This window comes from Somniosus microcephalus, unplaced genomic scaffold, assembly GCF_052327205.1.
Source record: "Somniosus microcephalus isolate GS21.2 unplaced genomic scaffold, FLI_Smic_1.0 unresolved_chr2, whole genome shotgun sequence".
In the NCBI taxonomy this organism is placed as follows: Eukaryota; Metazoa; Chordata; class Chondrichthyes; order Squaliformes; family Somniosidae; genus Somniosus; species Somniosus microcephalus.
Window position 1 is genome coordinate 40,925,840 of NW_028225180.1, and position 20,119 is coordinate 40,945,958.

At 50.5% G+C, this 20,119-nt stretch overlaps 1 pseudogene across 1 annotated transcript in view; it reads right to left on the reverse strand.

The window, feature by feature from the left end:
• Nucleotides 1-774: 774 nt before the first annotated feature.
• The window catches only part of LOC147092556 (uncharacterized), a 143,995-nt pseudogene continuing 124,650 nt past the window's right edge, over nt 775-20,119 (reverse strand). Inside the window, exons 7-16 of the transcript XR_015074993.1 lie at nt 18,144-18,315; nt 17,973-18,038; nt 10,330-12,067; nt 8,030-8,123; nt 3,157-4,530; nt 2,478-2,611; nt 2,166-2,336; nt 1,854-2,024; nt 1,546-1,713; nt 775-1,374 (exon numbers count right to left, since the gene is read on the reverse strand). The product of XR_015074993.1 is annotated as an uncharacterized LOC147092556 (transcript). The remainder of the gene's footprint in view (nt 1,375-1,545; nt 1,714-1,853; nt 2,025-2,165; nt 2,337-2,477; nt 2,612-3,156; nt 4,531-8,029; nt 8,124-10,329; nt 12,068-17,972; nt 18,039-18,143; nt 18,316-20,119) is intronic.

Below are 20,119 nucleotides of genomic sequence, written 5' to 3' on the forward strand. Positions count from 1 at the left end.
GCACTGTACACAGGGACACTTGTTACAGAGCCTGACTCCGCACTGGGAGAGGCACACACTGTACACAGGGACACTTGTTACAGAGTCTGACTCCTCACTGGGAGAGACACACACTGTACACAGGGACACTTGTTACAGAGTCTGACTCCTCACTGGGAGAGACACACACTGTACACAGGGACACTTGTTACAGAGTCTGACTCACTGGGAGAGACACACATTGTACACAGGGACACTTGTTACAGAGTCTGACTCCTCACTGGGAGAGACACACACTGTACACAGGGACACTTGTTACAGAGTCTGACTCCGCACTGGGAGAGACACGCACTGTACACAGGGACACTTGTTACAGAGTCTGACTCCGCACTGGGAGAGACGCACACTGTACACAGGGACACTTGTTACAGAGTCTGACTCCACACTGGGAGAGAAACATACTGTACACAGGGACACTTGTAACAGAGTCTGACTCCTCACTGGGAGAGAAACACACTGTACACAGGGACACGTGTTACAGAGCCTGACTCCGCACTGGGAGAGAAGCACACCACACAGGGACACTTGTTACAGAGCCTGACTTCTCACTGGGAGAGACACGCACTGTACACAGGGACACTTGATACAGAGTCCAATTCCTCACGAGGAGAGACACACACTATACACGGGCACACTTGCTACAGAGTCTGACTCCTCACTGGGAGAGACACACACGGTACACAGGGACACTTGATACAGAGTCCAATTCCTCACGAGGAGAGACACACACTGTACACAGGGACACTTGTTACAGAGTCTGACTCCTCACTGGGAGAGACACACACTGTACACAGGGACACTTGTTACAGAGCCTGACTTCTCACTGGGAGAGACACGCAATGTACACAGGGACACTTGATACAGAGTCCAATTCCTCACTAGGAGAGACACACTATACACGGGCACACTTGCTACAAAGTCCGACTCCTCACTGGGAGAGACACCCAGGAACACTGAGTTCAATTGTCAGTGTCCCACTGCAGCCCACACTGAGCCCCACCCTGGGCCCTTCCTGTCTGTGCATTTACCCAGTGCCCCATTGGGGAACATTCAGCCCTGGATATCCTGCAGAAGCAGCACTGTGGGGCCGGGCGGCTGAGTCTTGTGATCCTGTGGCTGGGCATCTGACCTCACAATTGGAGATGGCGCTCACTCAGCTCGAGATGGAAACCCTCAAATTAAATTAAAATCAAATTAAAGGCCAAAAATGGTCAAATAATGAGTGCAGTGACGTCTTCAATTGAAATATTCACTCTCCACACTCAATCCGGCTCTTGTTCCCTGCAGCGAATTCAGGAGTTTCTTTCCCGTTGGGCTGAACAGATTCCCCCCAGCCTGAAACAGATTAAAGATTAAACAGGAAATAAACAGATTGAACACCAGTGTAACTAACAGGGAGACTGGGGTTAATATTTAAATAATAATTGCAGACAAATATTACCCATTAACTTACTGAATCCCATTTACATTGTATTTATTACAGTAAACTTAAACACAGACACTCACATGATCCGCTCCAGCCTGATGCAGGTCAGTATGAGGCGGCAGAGAGCGGGGACAGATCGGTCTGTGAAGGAGTTTGATTCCAGGTCCAGATCCGTCAGTGAGCCATTTTCACTGAGAGCTGAGGCGAGATCCTCGGTACAAGAATCTGTGAGACCGACAGCCCGTAGCCTCAGATCAGAGAGAGAAATAACAGGAATCAGAGTAAATCCCCAGGATATATTTATAACACTATTATTGGTACTAATAATAATGTATAGTGTCAGACATCCTGTTATTATAAACACAATCTCACACTGTCTGGCACTTACCACAGTTCCTGTATTTTACAGTCCGGGTTCCTCAGAGCCGGAGACAGTAGCTTCACTCCTGAATCTCCCAGTTTATTACTACCCAGGTTCAGAACTGTCAGTGATGGGTTTGTACTGAGAGCGGAGGTGAGATCCTTGGCACAAGAATCTGTGAGACCGACTTCCCATAGACTGTGGATCAGAGAGAGAAATATCAGGAATCAGAGTAAATTCCAGGAGTTTATTAATAACACTATTATAGATACTAATAATAATGCAGAGTGTTGGATATCCAGTTATTATAAACACAATCTCACACAGTCTGGTGCTTACCCCAGTTCCTGTATTTTACAGCCTGGGTTCCTCAGAGCCGCAGACAGTAGTTTCACTCCTGAATCTCCCAGTTTATTATTGCCCAGTTTCAGAACTGTCAGTGACCAGTTTGTACTGAGATCAGAGGCGAGATCTTTGGCACAAGAATCTGTGAGACAGACATCATCCAGCCTGGGGATCAGAGAAAGAAATTACAGGAATCAGAGTAAATCACCAGAATTTATTAATAACAATATCACTGATTCTAATAATAATGTACAATCTTGGAAATCCAGTTATTATAAACACAATCTCACACAGCCTGGTACTTACTCCAGTTTCTGTATTTTACAATACGGGTACGTCAGAGCTGCAGACACTAGTTTCACTCCTGAATCTTCCAGTTTATTGTTCCCCAGTCTAAACACAACCAGAGAGTGAGAAACAAACTGAGTCAAATCCCAGATCTGCTATATTTTGTCTCTCTCGGATATTACAGCAATCACTGAAAGTAATTCAGGACATTAGCAACCTGGTTAACCAATACGATTTCTGTCCCAGGGTGTGTCGTGTGTGGCCGTGGTTGGTGGCGGGCCGGGTGCAGCTGGGGTCGGTGGTGGGTCGGGTGCGGCCAGGGTCGGGTGCGGCCGGGGTCGGCGGCGGGTCGGGTGCGGCTGCGGTCGGGGGCGGGTCAGGTGCAGCCGGGGTCGGTGGCTAGTCGGGTGTGGCCGGTCTCGGTGGCGGGTTGGGTGCAGCCGGGGTCGGTGGCTGTTCGGGTGCGGCCGGTCTCGGTGGCAGGTCGCGTGCGGCCGGGGTCGGTGGCTGGTCGGGTGCAGCCAGGGTCAGTGGCGGGTCAGATGCGGCCGGGGTCGGGGGCGGGTTGGGTGCAGCCATGGTCAGCAGCAGATCGGGTGCGGCCGGGGTCAGTGGTGGGTCGGGTGCGGCCGGGGTCAGTGGCAGGTCAGGTGCAACCGGGGTCGGGGGCGGGACGGGTGCGGCCAGGGTTGCTGGCTGATTGGGTCGGTGGCGGGTCGGGTGCGGCCAGGGTCGGTGATGGCTCGGGTGTGGTCGGGGTCGGTGGCGGGACGGGTGCGGCCGGGGTCGGTGGCGGGTCAGGTGCGTCCGGGGTCGGTGGGTGGTCGGGTGCGGCCAGGGTTGGTGACGGCTCGGGTGTGGTCGGGGTCGGTGGCTGGTCGGGTGTGGCTGGGATCGGTGACGGGTCGGGTGTAGCCGGGATTGGTGATGGGTCGGCTGTGGTTGGGGTCGGTGGTGCGTCGGGTGCGGCCAGGGTCGGTGGCTGGTCGTGTGCGGCCGGGGTTGTTGGCGAATCGGGTGCGGCCGGGTTCGGTGGCTGGTCGGGTGGGGCCGGTGTCAGTGGCAGGTCGGGTGCGGCCGGGGTCGGGGGTGGGACGGGTGCGGCCAGGGTCGCTGGCTGATTGGGTGCGACCGGGGTCGGCGGCGGGTCGGGTGGGGCCAGGGTCGGTGGCTGGTCGGGTGCGGCCAGGGTCGGTGACGGCTCGGGTGTGGTCGGGGTCGGTGGCGGGTCGGGTGCGACCGGGGTCAGTGGCGGGTCAGGTGTGGCCGGGTTCGGTGGCTGGTCGGGTGCGGCCATGGTCGGTGACGGCTCGGGTGCAGTTGGGGTCGGTGGCTGGTCGGGTGTGGCCGGGATCGGTGACAGGTCGGGTGTGGCCGGGATTGGTGATGGGTCGGGTGCGGTTGGGGTCGGTGGTGGGTCGGGTGCGGCCAGGGTCGGTGGTTGGTCAGGTGCGGCCAGGGTTGGTGGCGAATCGCGTGCGGCCATGGTCGGTTGGTGGTCGGGTGCGGCCGGGGTTGGTGGTGGGTCGGTTGCGGCCGGGGTCGGCAGCTGGTCGGTTGCGGCCGGGGTTGGTGGTGGGTCGGTAGCGGCCGGGGTTTGTGGAGGGTCGGGCGCTGCCGGGGTCGGGCGTGGGTCTCGTGTGGACTTGGTCGGTGGCTGGTCGTGTGCGGCTGGGGTCGGTGACGGCTCAGGTGCGGTCGGGGTCGGTAGCTGGTTGGGTGTGGCCAGTCGGTAGCGGACAGTTTTGGGGGCGGGGCGAGTGTGGCCGGGGTCGGTGGTTGGTCGTGAGCAGCCGGGGTCGCTGGTGGGTCGGGTGCGGCCGGGGTTTGTGCCGGGTCGGGTGCGGCCGGGGTTGGTGGCTGGTCGGGTGCGGCCAGTGTCGGTGGCAGGGCGGGTGGGGCCGGTGCCGGGTGTGGGGTGGGTGCGGCCGGTGTCGGTGGCTGGTCGTGCGTAGCCGGTGTCGGTGGTGGGTTGGGTGCAGCTGGGGTCGGAGGCTGGTCGTGTGCGGCCGGGGTCGGTGGCTGGTTGGGTGCGGCCGGTCGTTAACAGCCGGTGTCGGGGGCAGGTCGCCTGTGGCCGGGGTCGATGGCGGATCGGGTGTGGCCGGGGTCAGAGGCGGGTCGGGTGCAGCCGGGGTCAGTGGCAGGTCGGGTGCGGCCCGGGTCGATGGCGGATCGGGTGTGGTCGGGGTCAGAGGCGGGTCAGGAGCGGCTGGGGTCAGTGGCGGGTCGGGTGGGGCCGGTGTCGGTGGCGGGTCGGGTGCGGTCTGGGTCGGTGGCAGATCGGGTGTGGACGGGGTCGGAGGAGGGTCGAGTGCGGCCAAGGTCAGTGTCGGGTCGGATGCGGCCGGGGTCGGTGGTGGGTCGGGTGCGGCCGGGGTCGGGGGTGGGTCGGGTGCGGCCGGGGTCAATGGCTGGTCGGGTGTGGCCGGGGTCGGTGATGGCTCAGATGCGGTCGGGGTCAGTGGCTGGTCGGGTGCGGCCAGGGTCGGTGGCTGGTCAGGTGCGGCCGGTCGGTAGCGGCCGGTGTCGGGGGCTGGGCGGGTGCGGCCAGTGTCGGGGACGGGGCCGGTGCGGCCGGGGTCGGTGGAGTTTCGAGTGCGGCTGGGGTCGATGGCAGGTCGGGTGAGGCCGGGGCCGGATCAGGTGCAGCCGGGGTTGTGGGTGGCTCGGGTGCTGCAGGGCTTTGTGGCAGGTCGGGTATGACCGGTTGGTAGCGGTCGGTGTCGGGTTGGTATTGGGTCTGGTGGCCGGGTGTGGCCGGTCGGTAGGGGCCGGTGTCGGGGGCGGGTTGTGTGTGGCCGGGGTCAGTGGAGGGTCGAATGCAGCCGGGGTCTGTGGCTGGTTGGGTGCGGCCGGGGTCGACGGCTGGTCTGGTGCGGCTGGGGTTTGTGATGGCTCGGGTGCGGCCGGGGACGGTGGCTGTTCGCGTGTGGCCAGGATCGGTGACGGCTCAGTTGCAGCTAGATTTTGTGGCAGGTTGGGTGCGGCCGGGATCAGTAGCAGGTCGGGTGCGGCCAGAGCCTCTGGTGGGTGGGGTGCGGCCGGGGTCAGTGATGGCTCGGGTGCAGTCAGGGTCAGTGGTAGGTCAGGTGCGGCCGGAGTCGGTGGTGGGTCGCGTGCAGCCGGGGTCGGTGGTGGGTCGGGTGCAGCCGGGGCCGGAGGTGGGTCGGGTGCGGCCTGGCACCGGTGGCTGGTCGTGTGTAGCCGGTCGGTAGGGGCCGGGGGCGGGGAGTGTGCGGCCGGGGTCGGTGGAGGGTCGAGTGTGGCTGGGGTCGGTGGCGGGTCGGGTGAGGCCAAGGGCGGTGGCGGGTCAGGTGTGGCCGGGGTCGGTGGTGGGTCAGGTGCGGCCGGGCTTGGGGTCGGCTCGTGTGCGGCCGGGGTTTGTGGCGGGTCATTTGCGGCCGGTCGGTAGCGGCCGGTGTCGGGGTCGGGTCGTGTGCAGCTGGGGTCAGTTGCGGGTCATGTGTGGCCAGGGTCGATGGTGGGTCAGGTGCGGCCGGTGTCGGGGGCAGGTCATGTGCGGCTGGGGTCGGGGGCGGGTCGGGGGCAGGTCGGATGCGGGGTGTGTCGGGGGCAGGTCTCGTGCGGTCGGGGCCGGGGGCGGGTCGGCTGGGTTCGGGGGCGGGTTGGGTGCGGCCAGGGTCGGGGGCAGGTCGGGTGCGGCCAGGGTCGTGGGTGGGTCAGGTGCGGCCAGGCTCGGGTCCACGCTCTGGAGAATTGGAGGAAGCGGGTTTGATAACGTCATTTGATGACGCGCTCATTGAATTTGACCTTTGTGATGTCAGTGTTCTACAGTATTGAGGTGATTCAAACACTGACAACCTCTGCACAGAGGAGCACTGCTGCACCCAGGCTCTCCCATAACTCCCTTCATATGCTTATGAGCGGAGCCACAGCATGCAGGGAGATTCTCTTCACTTCCAATGGGCGGAAGAGCCCAGCAGAGCCTGGTTGCACATTGCACATTGCACAGTGGGAGTCAAGCAGGGATGTCGTCAGGAGGATCAGGCTGCAGTGGCACAAAACCTTCAATGATCTCAGTAGATCAGAAAACGTTACTGCAAAGCCATCCTCAACCTCATCCTGCTGTGCCACTCATCACATCCCCATCACTCTGCCTTCCCTATCCTACTCCTGCAAATTCTTACTCACACCAACTTACCTTGTGCCTCCACCCATCCCTCTCTTTCTATATTATCACATCCCCAACTCACTAGTCACCCCTCACACTCACGCTCATCCTAATCCAATCATACCAACTAACACACAAGGGAAGGCAATTATCTGTTTTAGCCAATGTTCATATGAAGCTTCTGAAAATGTGGTGTCAACCATTGAAATCTATTTTCAACACTTTCATTTCTTCGAAAGAGTTATGTGCACCTTTGGAAGTGGCTTAGTGAGTTGCAGTGAATGGTGAGACATAACGGTACACCCCGCAATGCTGATGAGAGTGACAGGTTTGGGCATTGTAGGGATGTTTTATGATTTTGGTGTGGTCTGTTGGCAACCTGGCACATCATGTGGCATCCAGGGCGTACAGCATCAAGTGAAGAAACTCTGGCCACGGTGAGGCCAACTCTGGCGTCCCGATCAGCAATGTGGTCGGGAGTTGATGCCCTCTTTTCTGTGCAGCATCAGGAGTTGCAGAACAGGTTGTTGTTGTTGTGGCTGTTGGTGCTCCTGGTGTTGCAGGTTTTTGGGGCTGATTGTGGTGGGACTCTGAGGCCCAAGGCGAGAAAGTTTAAACGATACTCATTCTGATATAATAGATGGCAGGTGAACTTCTGTTGACATAAGAGATCTATCAATGGTGAAAAAGGTTGTCCCATTGAGGGGGGTCACTGGATAGAGTGTTTGCTCCAAAGACTTTCAACCTGCATAACACTCAATCTGTCTAACAAATGCTTCTGCGATTGGAAAGAGAACAGCTGTGAGACGGGAGCTTTGATAGAACATTTCCAGCTGTCAAGTAATGGGATGATTCCAGGGCCATTCAACTCCCGCCCTGTTCACCTGACATGATCCCCGAGTACCAGGCACCACGTGGGCAACTTGGTAAACTCTGAAGGTGAGCTGGAAATAGTAGTTAATCCTTTGGTAACAGTGTCATACAGACTTGAATTGCATTCCCCGCCACTGCGTGTCGGGTCTGCTAAGTGTTGACTGACCTAACACTTGGGAAATGCGCATGGCGGCGGGTTAACAGCGGGGTCCCCACCTGCTGGGGAAAAACCCAGCTTCCCACCCGACCCACCAGCCCCTGCATAATTTTGCCATTCCTGTCACTGGGAATGAATCTCATTCTGTCCAACTCCCCATATATTCGGGGACTGTCAGTAAAAGTATTTAATAAAAAAGGTGCTGTCTGTGTGAAGCCTTTAAATGTCCCTCAGTCCGGTCGCATTCCCTGATGATCAGAATTACCCTCCTGGATCTCAGTACCAGCCTGAGATGTTTGGGGAAAATTGTCTCATTTCTGATGTTCCTTACATCCCGGATTTTATGGGAATGGGGCGATTTCCCCAGAATTAAATAATAAAGCGATGATTCCCTGTACTTCATACTCTGTGCATTATAATAATCTGTATAATATCTCGGGGTGAGTTATATTGTGAAACGGCGCCAACTGCTGCTGTAAAGTCCGTCCCCCAGGATTTTCTATAACAGGGAGAATTTATACTGAAATATAAACAGAAAATGCTGGAAATACCCAGCAGGTCAGGCAGCATCTAGAGAGAGAGAAACAGAGTTAATGTTTTAGGTCAAGGACCCTTCGTCAGAACTGGAAAAATGTAACAGATGTAACAGATTTTTAAGCAAGTGGAGGGGCAGGGCAAGGCATGGCGGGGGGGCGCAGAGCTGAGGAAAGAACAAAAGGGAAGGTCTGTGATAGGGTGGAAGACAGGAGAGATTAAAAGACAAAAGGGATGATGGTGCAAGCAAAATGAGATGGTAATGGGACAAGTTAAGAAACAAAAGTTGAATCTGGATGAGGTGTGAATGAGAATGGCAGAATCATCTACGCTGTCATGCTAGAGTAAAAAGTGAAAAGGAAAAAAATTAATGAAAAATATAAAATAGGGGCCGAATTCAGGCCTGAAATTGTTGAGCGCGATGTTGAGTCTAGAAGGCTGTAAAGTGCCTAATTGAAAGATGAGGTGCTGTTCCTCGATCGTATGTTGTACTTTGTTGGAAGAGTGTTAGAGGCCGAGAATGGAGAGATCGAAGTGGGAGTGGAGCAGAGAATTAAAGCGATAGGCGACCAGAAGCTCGGGGACACACCAATGGCCTGAGCAGATGTGTTCTGCAACGTGCGCACCCAATCTGTATTTGGTCTCCCCAATTTAGAGGAGACCGCATCGTGAGCAGTGAATACAGTATACTAAATTGCAAGAAGTACAACTAAATCGCTGTTTTACCTGGAAGGAGTGTTTGGGGCCCTGGACAGTGCGAAGGAAAGAGGTAAAAGGGCAGGAGTTGCATCTCCTGCACTTGCACAGGAAGGTGCCATGGGAAGGGGAAGGGGTGTTGGAGTTGATTGAGGAGTGGACCAGGGTGTCATGGAGGGATGCTGAATGCTGAAAGCGGAGGTGAGGGAAAGATGTGTTTGGTGGTGGGATCATGCTGGACATGGCGGAAATGGCATAGGTTGATTCGCTGAATGCTGAGGCTGGTGGGGTGATAGGGGAGGACAAGGGAAACCCTATCATGCTTCTGGGAGGGAGGGGAAGGGGTGGGAGCAGAAATGCGGGAAATAGAATGGACACGATCAAGGGCCGTGTCAACCATGGTAGAGGGGAAACCTCGGTTGAGGAAAAAGGAAGATATGTCGGAAGCACTAGTATGGAAGGTGGCATCGTCAGAGCAGATGCGGTAGAGACAGAAAAACTGGGAGAATGGACCAGCATCCTTACAGGATGCGAGGTGGGAGGAAGTGTATTCCAGGTAGCTGTGGGAGTCAGAGGGCTTATAGTGAATGTTTGTCAATAGCAGCAATAGAGTTTATTCTGTCCTGTTACACGTTTTAAATGTCCCTGTTCTCCTAGTTTATAGTGGAAGGACGTTTCTCACTTCATTCCCCATTAAACTGGCACTACATTTATTCAGGTGTAACTGGCCCGAAAGTTTTGGTGGAATTTCGGATGTTCCCTCCTGAGCGGGGCCTCACACAAAGGGGCGGATTATGGGTAATTCCAGGGTGCACTGCTACCGGTTTACCAAGTAAACCGGTAGCAGTGCACCCTCGCTGTGTGCGAGGCCCCAAAACCTGTTATATTGGAACATTTTTACCGGCAGATTTAATATCCTGAATATCAATCTTTACTCAATGTTCAGGATTGTGAATAATTGTAATCATTTACAGCTGAAAGAATTTGTGATTCCCCAATATTCCCAATCCAGGAAACTTCCCCCTGGACAAGACACACCCTGCACGGTATTGGAGTAAATATCAAACTGTTAGTGATTTAATCTCGGGTTTCTCTCCTGTTTCTAGTTGAAATGGTGGATATGGAAAATATTTTAAATAAATTTTATCTTTACTGCTGGATTAAATTTTATGTTTACATCCCGCTGTCCAGCCATATTAAATATAATTTATTGTATTTAAATTATCAGGCACTCAGCGACCAGTATTTGCTGATTGGATAAAGACTGTAAAATCCCTCCTTATTCACAAGGATCCATATTAGATTCACAAGTCCTTAGAGAATTACTGGCCAATCCTCTTATTATTGGTCATATGTGTGTTGAATCTGCTTCGCTCTGGTTTAACTGAACTGCTACTTTCTCTTCATTATGGAGCAACAACACAATCCGTGACTGTTCTGCAATTCTCCCAAGTTAGCGACAAAGAAACAGTTACCTCAACACTCGGCATTTGTGCAGTACAGGTCCCAGCTGCTGGACTCCTTCACACCGAATGGAGCAGTTCTGTAGATCGAGGTCTTTTATTGTATCACAGAGTCCAATGACATGAGACAGAACAGCACAGTCAATTGGGGTCAGTCGCAATCCACGAAATGTAAGTGCTTCCACAGATCCCAATGTGTTCCGAGCCAGTGCTTTATTCTGAGACTCAAACAGGTAGTGGAATGTGTTCAGGAGGTTCCTTTTTTCAATTTCACGCTCTGAGTTTCCAATCGGTCCTTAAACCTTCTCCTTCACCCAATCAATCACTCGGCAGGTGGTTTGATGAAGAAATGGACCCAGAAACTCCTCCAGGGGCCAAGCTGCCTGTGGGGAGGAGAGGCCAGCAACAAAACGGAGAAATATCTCAAATCGCCCATCTTCCTTGCTGTGGGCTTCATGGAGGAGTTTCAGGATGTCCCCGGGATCTGGAGTCAGGAATTGTGCAAGGGCGGCTACAAACTCTTGGATGGTGAGGTGTGGGAATGTGTACACCACGCTCTGGGCAGAATCATCTCTCTCCAAAAGTTCCATCATGAACCCAGACAGGAACTGGGAAGGTTGCAGATTGTACTTGATCAAATCTCCAGTTCTAAACACAATCTTCTTCTCGGAGACTCCTGTGAAGGCCATTCCACTAAGCTTCAGTAACACATCACGGGGGCTATCAATCTCTCGGCCATGGTTTTTCAGAATGTTGTAGATATAGTAGGAATATAGTTGGGTGATTGTCTTGGGAACTCGCTGCTCTTTCCTGTCTCTTTGTTTAAAGAAGGATCCCAGTGACAGACCGAGGATCCAGCAGTAGGAAGGGTTGTAGCACATGGTGTACAGGATCTCGTTCTCCTCCACATGTTTGAAAACAGCTGCTGCCACCGCCTGATCTTGAAAAAACTTGTTGAAATATTCCTTCCGTTCTTCACCAGCAAATCCCAGGATTTCAGCCCAGACACTGATCTTAGCCTTTTCCAATAAATGTAATGCAGTGGGGTGGCTGGTCACTAGCACTGAACATCCTGGGAGCAGCTTGTGCTGTATTAAACTGTACACAATGTCAGACACTTCACACCAGCATTCGGGATCTGTGCACATGTGCTGAGGTTCTTTATTTCTCCGATTGTCAGCAAAATCGATCCTGACCTTGAATTCATCCAAACCATCGAATATAAACAGCAATCCCTCTGGGTTCTTCCAGAGCTCTCCCAGAAATTTCCCGAAGTAAGGATAGAAAAAGAGTATCAGGTTGCTCAGGTTTATTCTACAGTTAATAGCGTTCAAATCCCGGAATTTAAAGCTGAAAACAAATTGAAACTTGGGGTATATTTTCCCAGTCGCCCAGTCATAAACAATCTTTTGTACGATTGTTGTTTTTCCAATCCCCGGGACTCCGCTCACTGCTCCTGAACTCCCAGATTTGGATTTTCTCTGGGAAAAACTGCTCTGGAACAACTGATCTGTTCGGATTTTTTCCAGTTCTCTCCGGAGATGTTTCTCTCTCCACTCTTCATGGTCTCGGCCTCTTGCCAGCAGTTCATGTTCTACAAGTGTCCGATCTCGAACAGTAGAAATGACCGTTAACTCAGTGTATCGATCAACCAGCTGGAAAAACTTAACCTTCTCCAACATTAGGATACTGTTCACTCTCAGTGTCTCAGTTTGTGCCCGGAGTGTTTCCTTGTGTTTCTGTTGAACATCTTCAATTAGAACAGACAGAAAGTGGATCTCAATGTTAATTGCATTGACATAAAACAACTTCTCAATACCATTTCACTATTCAGTAAAACATTGCAAGATTTAATACGCAACTTCAATAGATTTGCGTGTAGAAATTAAAACTCAGTTGATGGAAACCTCGCTGGAAAGTGAACAATGGATAAGAAATGTTTCAAATTCTCACTTGATTATATTCACTGAACGTGGAGGTTTCTATGAAAGTGATATCTTCCCTCTGATGGTTAATGCCATTAGCCCTGCTTTGTATTGTAGACATCTCATTACAAATCCACACATGATCCTGGTTATACAACAGTAGTGGTCCTCGTTGATCAATCTTCAAAGGGAGCAGCTAGAAGACACGAGAAGAAGGATAGGGACAGACTGAATGGCCAGGAGTCCAACTGTAATTGTATCAGACCGTGGGATAGTTATCTGGAGGATTGTGTGCACTGGGAGAGGGACAGATTCTAAATGGTCAGAAGGTCCACTGTTCCTGTATCAGACCGTAGGTATGTTCGCTGGGGTATTGTGTGAACTGAGTTTGAAACAGACTAAGTGGTCAGAAGTTCTAATTGGGGGCTTATTTGACCCTTATCTGAGCTTCTGACCCGATATCTTGTTCATCAACAAGACTGCCTACTTCCACGTCCAAAGCATTGCTCATCTCCGCCACTGCCTCAACTCATCTGCTGCTGAAAGTCTCATCAATGCCTTTGTTACATCCAGACCCGACTTTTCCAATGCTTTCATGGCCGGCCTCCCACGATGTACCCTCCGTAAACTTGAGCCAATACAAACCTCAACTCAAACTTGCACCAACTCCGGTTCATCCATCACCCCTGCACTCGCTGAACTACATTTGTTTCTGATCCAACAACGCCTTGGTTTTAATTTTCTCATTCTTATTTATAAATTGTTTCATGGTCTTGTCCCTCCCTATCTCTTTAACCTCCAGCCCTAGCAACCGCAGAGATCTCTGCCTTACTCCAATTCTGGCCTATGGTGCATCTCCGATTTTCATCACTCCACCATTGGCGGATGCCCCTTCATCTTCCGGGGCCCGAAGCTCTGGAATTCCCTCCCTAATCCTCTCTGTCTCTTAATAGAAGTTCCACTGGTATTATATCTGGACTCGGGCAGGTTATCTGGTGTATTGTGTATAGAGAGAGGGGCAGACTGTGAATTGACAGTTGTCTGGGGTATTACCTGCACTGCTATAGTTACCTGAACACAGGTAAATGTTACTGGCATTCTGATGGTACAGAGGGGAATCAGGAAGATGATTTAAGGTTGTGTGTGTTTTATGTATTTTGTTTCGGGCAAGAGGCATCGGTATTGGAACGTTTTCATGGAATTCACAACATTAGTGCAGGAAACAAGTAGCAAAATAATTAAAGCGGATAAAATTCAAAATCAGAAGTAAGAATGGAAATCAGGGTACTTTTTTCACCCAAAGGGTAATACAGCGGGGAGACCAGTTACCAGGGAAGGGCACTAAAGGGCAGTGTTAGTGAGGTCTAGAGACAATTGACAATGTTTTTTTGTGGATATTCTGAGAGGAGGGTTAGGTGGCTTCATCTCTCTAACAGGGACAGACTTGATTGACCCGAATGGTATTTTCCTGCCCCTAATCATTCTCCGATTACATTTTATCTCCGAAATTGCAAACATTTTATCAGCAGTTTTACACATACAATCACTAAATATGTTTTTATAACAGTCCGGTATTATCACCGATTAGCATTAGAAATAGATTTCCAGCATCCGCAGTATTTTGCTTTATAATTAGAAATAGGACTGCTGCCTATTTCACCCAGTTTAATGTTAGAGCAGAAAACATTCACCGTCGATTTGAACTGTTCTATCAATAATTTTACTCAGTTTTTTTCAATTTGGTATAAGTTTCCTATAATGTAGGTTTGGGAAATTAAAATGTGTTTCCGTTAGTCATTACATTGGGTTAAAATACACGTGATTTAAAGGACTATTATTGGAGTAGAATGACGGTCTCTCGTTCAATACCATTATGAAGATAGCCAAAAACATCCTACTCACCCTGAACATTGTACATTTCTCACATTTCTACACGGAATAATGTTATATTGTGTGAACACCTGTACATCTTCTCAGATCAGTTAATGAAATTTCCGAAATCTTATTGTGTGCTGAGAAGCAATAACATTTTACTATTATGCATGTCTCCAGATCTTTCCCTGCACTTTATGTTGGAACAGATTTCTAGGGCTGCAGGAAACCCTGAATAACTGGCTGAAGGCACTTTGTGATCCCAGAGTGTCTGCGTGGCACAGAGGAGCTTTGTATTAAGATTCACTGTATATCAGAATACTACAAGATGTGTATGCCTTTTTCACAGTGTATCAGGATCCTGCCAGGTGTGTATGGGGTTTCACAGTGTATAAGAATCCTGTCAGGTGTGTATGGGGTTTCACAGTCTATCAGGGTCCTGTCAGGTGTGTGCGAGATTTCACTGTTTATCAGGATCCCGCAGGTGTGTATGGGGATTCACAGTGTGTCAGGATGCTGCCAGGTGTGTATGGGGTTTCACTGTGTTTCTGGATCCTGCCAGGTGTGTATGGGGTTTCACTGTGTATCTGGATCCTGCCAGGTGTGTATGGCGTTTCACAGTGTTTCAGGATCCTGTCAGGTGTGTAAGGGTTTTCACTGTGTATCAGGATCTTGCCGGTGTGTATGCGGTTTCACTGTGTATCAGGATCCTGCCAGGTGTGCATGCGATTTCACAATGTATCAGAATCCCGCTAGATGTGCATGGGTTTTCAGAGAGTATCAGTAACATGCCAGGGGTTTATGAGATTTCACAAAGTTTCAGGATCCTGCCAGGTGTGTATGGTGTTTCAGATTGTATCAGGATTCTGCCAGGGGTGCATCGGGGTTCACGGTGTATCTGGACCTTGCCAGGTGTGTCTGAGATTTAACAGTGTATCACGATCCTGCCAGGTGCCAGGTGTGTATGGTGTTTCACAGTGTATCAGGATCCTGCCAGGTGTGTAATGGGTTTCACAGTGTATCAGGATCATGTCAGGTGTGTACGTGGTTTCACTTTGTATCAGGATTCTGCAGGTGTGTATGGGGTTTCACATTATGTCAGGATCCTGTCAGGTGTATATGGGATTTCACAGTGTCAGGTGAGTAGGGGCTTTCACAGTGAATCCGGATCTTGCCGTGTGTGTGTGGGGATTTACAATGTTTCAGGATCCTGCCAGGTTTGTATGGGGTTTCACAGTGTATCAAGATCCTGCCAGGTGTGTATCAATACATAGAAGATAGGAGCAGGAGTAGGCCATTCGGCCCCTCGAGCCTGTTCCTCCATTTAATTATATCATGGCTGATCATCCAAATTCAGTACCCTGTCCCTGCTTTCTCCCCATATCCCTTGATCCCTTTGGCCTTAAGAAATATATCTAACTCCTTCTTGAATATATTTAGTGAATTGGCCTCAACTGCCATGTGTGGTAGAGAATTCTACAGGTTCACCACTCTCTGGGTGAAGAAATTCGGCCTCTCGCAGTCATAATTATCTTACCCCTTATTCTTAGAATTTGACCCCTGGTTCTGGACTACCCCGCCATCGGGAACATTCTTCCTGCCTCTATTCTGTCTGATCCTGTTAGAATTTTATAAGTTTCAATGAGATCCCCTCTCATTCCTCTAAACTCTAGCGAATAAAGGCCTAAATGACCCAATCTCTCCTCCTATGTCATTCCTGCCATTCCAGTTATCAGTCTGGTGAATCTTCGTACCACTCTCTCCATTGCAAGAACATCCTTCCTCAGAGAAGGTGACCAACACAGCACACAATACTCAAGGTGTGGTCTCACCAAGGCCATGTACAACTGCAGCAAGACATCCTTGCTCCTGTACTCGAACCCTCTCGCTATGCAGGCCAACATACCATTTGCCTTCTTAACCGCCTGCTGCACCTGCATGCTTACCTTCAGCGCTGGTGCACAAGGACACCCAGGTCTCGTTGCACTTCCCCTTCTCCCAATCTTTTGCCGTTCTAATAATAATCTGTCCTCCTGCTTTTGCAACCGAAGTGGATAATCTCGATTTTATCCACATTATACTGCATTTGGCATGCATCTGCCCAATCACACAGCCTGTCCAAATCATCCTGGATTTTCTTTGCATCCTCCTCACAGCACACACATCTAGTTCCCTCGTCTACATCACTTATGTATATTGTGAATAGCTGGGGTCCTAGCACCGATCCCTACAGTACCCCACTAGTCAGTGCTTACCACTCCGAAAAAGACCCGTTTATTCCAAAACTTTGCGTCCTGTCTGCCAACCAGTTCTCTATCCAAGATTGTACCTTACCCCCAATCCTGTGTGCTTAACTTTGCATGCTAATCTCTTATGCGGGACCTTATCGAAAGCCTTCTGAAAGTCCAAATACACCACATCCACTGGTTTTCCTTATCTATTCTACCAGTTACATTCTCAAAAAATTCCAGTAGATTAGTCAAGCATGATTTACCTTTTGTAAATCCATGTTGACTTTGTCCGATCCTGTCACTGTTTTCCAAGTGCTCTGCTATTACATCTTTTATGTTGGACTCTAGCATATTCCCCACTACCGAGGTCAGACTTACCGGTCTATTATTCCCCATTTTCTCTCGACCACCATATTTAAATAGTGGGGTTACGTTAGCTACCCTCCAATCCATGGGAACTCTTCCAGAGTCTATAGAATTTCGGAAGATTACCAGCAATGCATCTGCTATTTCGATGGCCAATTCCTTAAGTACCCTAGGATGTAGATTATAAGGCCCTTGGGATTTATCGGCCTTCAATACCGTCAATTTCCCTAACACAATTTCCCTACAAATACTGATTTCATTCAATTCCTCCCTCTCATTAGACCCTATGTTCCCTGACATGTCTGGGAGGTTATTGGTGTCCTCCTTTGTGAAGACAGAACCAAGATATGTATTTAATTTGTTTGCCATTGCTTTGTTCCCCATTATAAATTCCCCTGATTCTGATTGCAAGGCACCTACGCTTGACTTTACCAATCTTTTTCTCTTCACATATCAATAGAAGCTTTAACAGTCAGTTTTTATGTTTCCTGCAAGCTTACTCTTAAATCAATTTCCCCCTCTTAATTAATCCCCACGTCCTCCTTTGCTGAACCCTAAACTGCTCCCAATCCTCAGGTTTGCTGCTTTTTCCGGCCAAATTATATGTCCTCTCCTTGGATCTTATGCTATCCCTAATTTCCCTTGTTAGCCACGGTTGAGTCACAGTTTTGCTTTATTTTTTAAGCCAAACAGTGATGAACAAATTCTGTAGTTCATCCATGCGAACTTTAAATGTTTGCCATTGCCTATCCACCATCAACCCTTTAAGTAACGTTCCCCAATCCATCCTAGCCAACTCGCGCCTCATACCATCGTAGTTTTCTTTATTTAATTCAGGACCCTACTCTCTGGGTCTCTGAGTCAATTACTTCACTTTCCATCTTAATGAGAATTCAATCATATTATGGTGTTTTGCAGTGTATCAGGATCCAACAGCTGTGTTTCGTTTTCCACAGTGTAACAGGATTCTGCCAGGTGTTTAGAACACCTCACAAGTGACAGAGATCATCAGCTGGATTTAATGAAATACTGCAACATCCGCATAATACTTGAAACATCAGAAATTGTCTGAATTTGAATTTGAATTTATATCAACTAGCTTTGTATTGACAATAAATCTAAATGACATCCAATCATATTTTTCCATGCTTTGAACTTCTGATTCCCATATTCTGCCAAGCTCTAAACAAACGGGTACAGTCAATCATTCAGATTCTCAGATGTTAAATACACGGTTTGAAGTCACCATTTCCTCACTTACCTTTCAGGTGACCGGGCACTTCAGATAAACCTCGTGCGATGTTCATATAATCAAAAGGATCAGAACCTGTTTAAATTAATGAGCGTTCATGAAATCAGATCTGTGTAATATTATAGAAAATCATGGTTTGTTTGAATCTGAAATTGAATTCCGGGTGTGTTTTTACCGTACCAACTTCTTGTATTTCTTTCAGTATTTTGTCCAACTTTGGTACCGCATGTCGCATTTTCACAAAGGATTCCCACATCACCCTTCGCGCCCGAGAGCCTTTCTATATCACCAGAGTTAGGAGAAGTTGGGAACAGTTCACCCGGTTTCCCTGCTCCACGAGCTCAGTGATTATCTGTAAATAATAAAAACGAATATATTGAGCAGCGGAGTGAAAGGTCAACACTGAGAATGAGAAGGAATGGATCTGCTCAGTAATGGGATCTCCCAGTTGTTGAGCGATGAAATCCATCACTGTGACCAATTCTGAACATGGGCTGAATATTCTGTAAGCATCTTGATTCAGTCATTAACGGCAAAGAAATGTGATGATTTATAGTTCTCGGAGAGCGATAAATCACTGAGAATCGGCAACAGTTTTAACGTGATTAGTTGCCTCTGTCTTTCAGTATCCAACAGGATATCAGATTATTAATTGACAATATGATAGACTCGTTTCTCAATTTTTTTCCTGCTGCAACACTTTGGCCTAGAAATTCATTGACGCCACTTTTGGGGCGCTAAAGTGGGGCGTCCGCTAAAGTTAGCGGCCGCCTCCAAATCTAGGCCACTTCTCCGATATTCATTAGCTTCGCCCTACTAGTTCGGGCGAGCGCTAAAACTGCTGTTGGACGCCTCTCTTTGGGCGCTAAGCCGGAGGTGGTGATCGATAGCGCCGAGGCCAGGCGCAGCGCAGGTGCGGCCATCTCGTGACTGACAGCAGACACCCTGGCGCCGGCCAGCTCTTAAGGGGGAAGGGTCGACTGTGTCTGCTGCCACGCCCTGGATAGTGGAGCCCTCCAGCTAGGCCTGAACACTGCTGCTGGACCCAAATAGCACCTGAAGACATGGAGAAGGCCCGTGAACGTGCGCAGCGCTTCTCAGAGCGTGATCTGAGTGTGCTGCTTGCTGCTGTGGAGAAGAGGCACCATGTTTTGTACCCGGACAATGGTAAGAAGGCGACGGTCCGCGGCTACAGGAGAGCCTGGAGGCATGTCGCCAGCAAGCTGTCAGCCAACAGCGATGTCCCCAGGACCGGTGCCCAATGCCGCAAAAAGATAAATGACCTCACACGCATTGTCAGGGTGAGTACCCTTTCCAATGACCTCCTCATCCTTGCATGTGCACCTCACATTATGGGCAAAGGGACCTGAAAGCTCTAATGGCCAGCCTTCATCCAGCAGCTATGGCACAGGCATGAGCATCAATTGCACATTCTGCACTGAACACACTGGCCAAGCTATTCCACCATGGGAGGCAGTGCACACCAGATCATGGCAACACACTGGCCAAGCTATTCCACCATGGGAGGCAGTGCACATCAGATCATGGCGACACACTGGCCAGGCTATTCCACCATGGGAGGCAGTGCACACCAGATCATGGCGACACACTGGCCAGGCTATTCCACCATGGGAGGCAGTGCACACCAGATCATGGCGACACACTGGCCAGGCTATTCCCCCATGGGAGGCAGTGCACACAAGATCACGGCGACACACTGTACTTAGAGGCCGTCCTTTCTCTTGCAGGCCAAGCTGGCGAATAATCGCAGGAGCCGGACTGCGACCGGGGGAGGACAACCCCATATCCAGCCACTCACCGACCTTCAACATCGCATGGAGCGCCTCATGGGTCGCCGGGTGATTGGGCCCGTTGCATGTGGAGATGCCGACCCTGTTCTGGGAAGCAATGGTAAGCACATTACCTTTTGCACCTCTCTCGTCCCACTTGCGCATCAGATCTACATCCTTTGCCACTGTCCGACCAATGCGCTGAACACCACCACTCATGCATCCCGCACCGACGCCCTCTCCTCACTCTAAAGCTACTCTTGTGCCTTCCTGCTTTCAGATGGTCAAGAGGAGGTCCCTCAACTTGCCAGTGACAGCCCCTCCAAGGAGGAGCAGGAGGAGGAGTAAGAGGAAGGTGGCCCATCA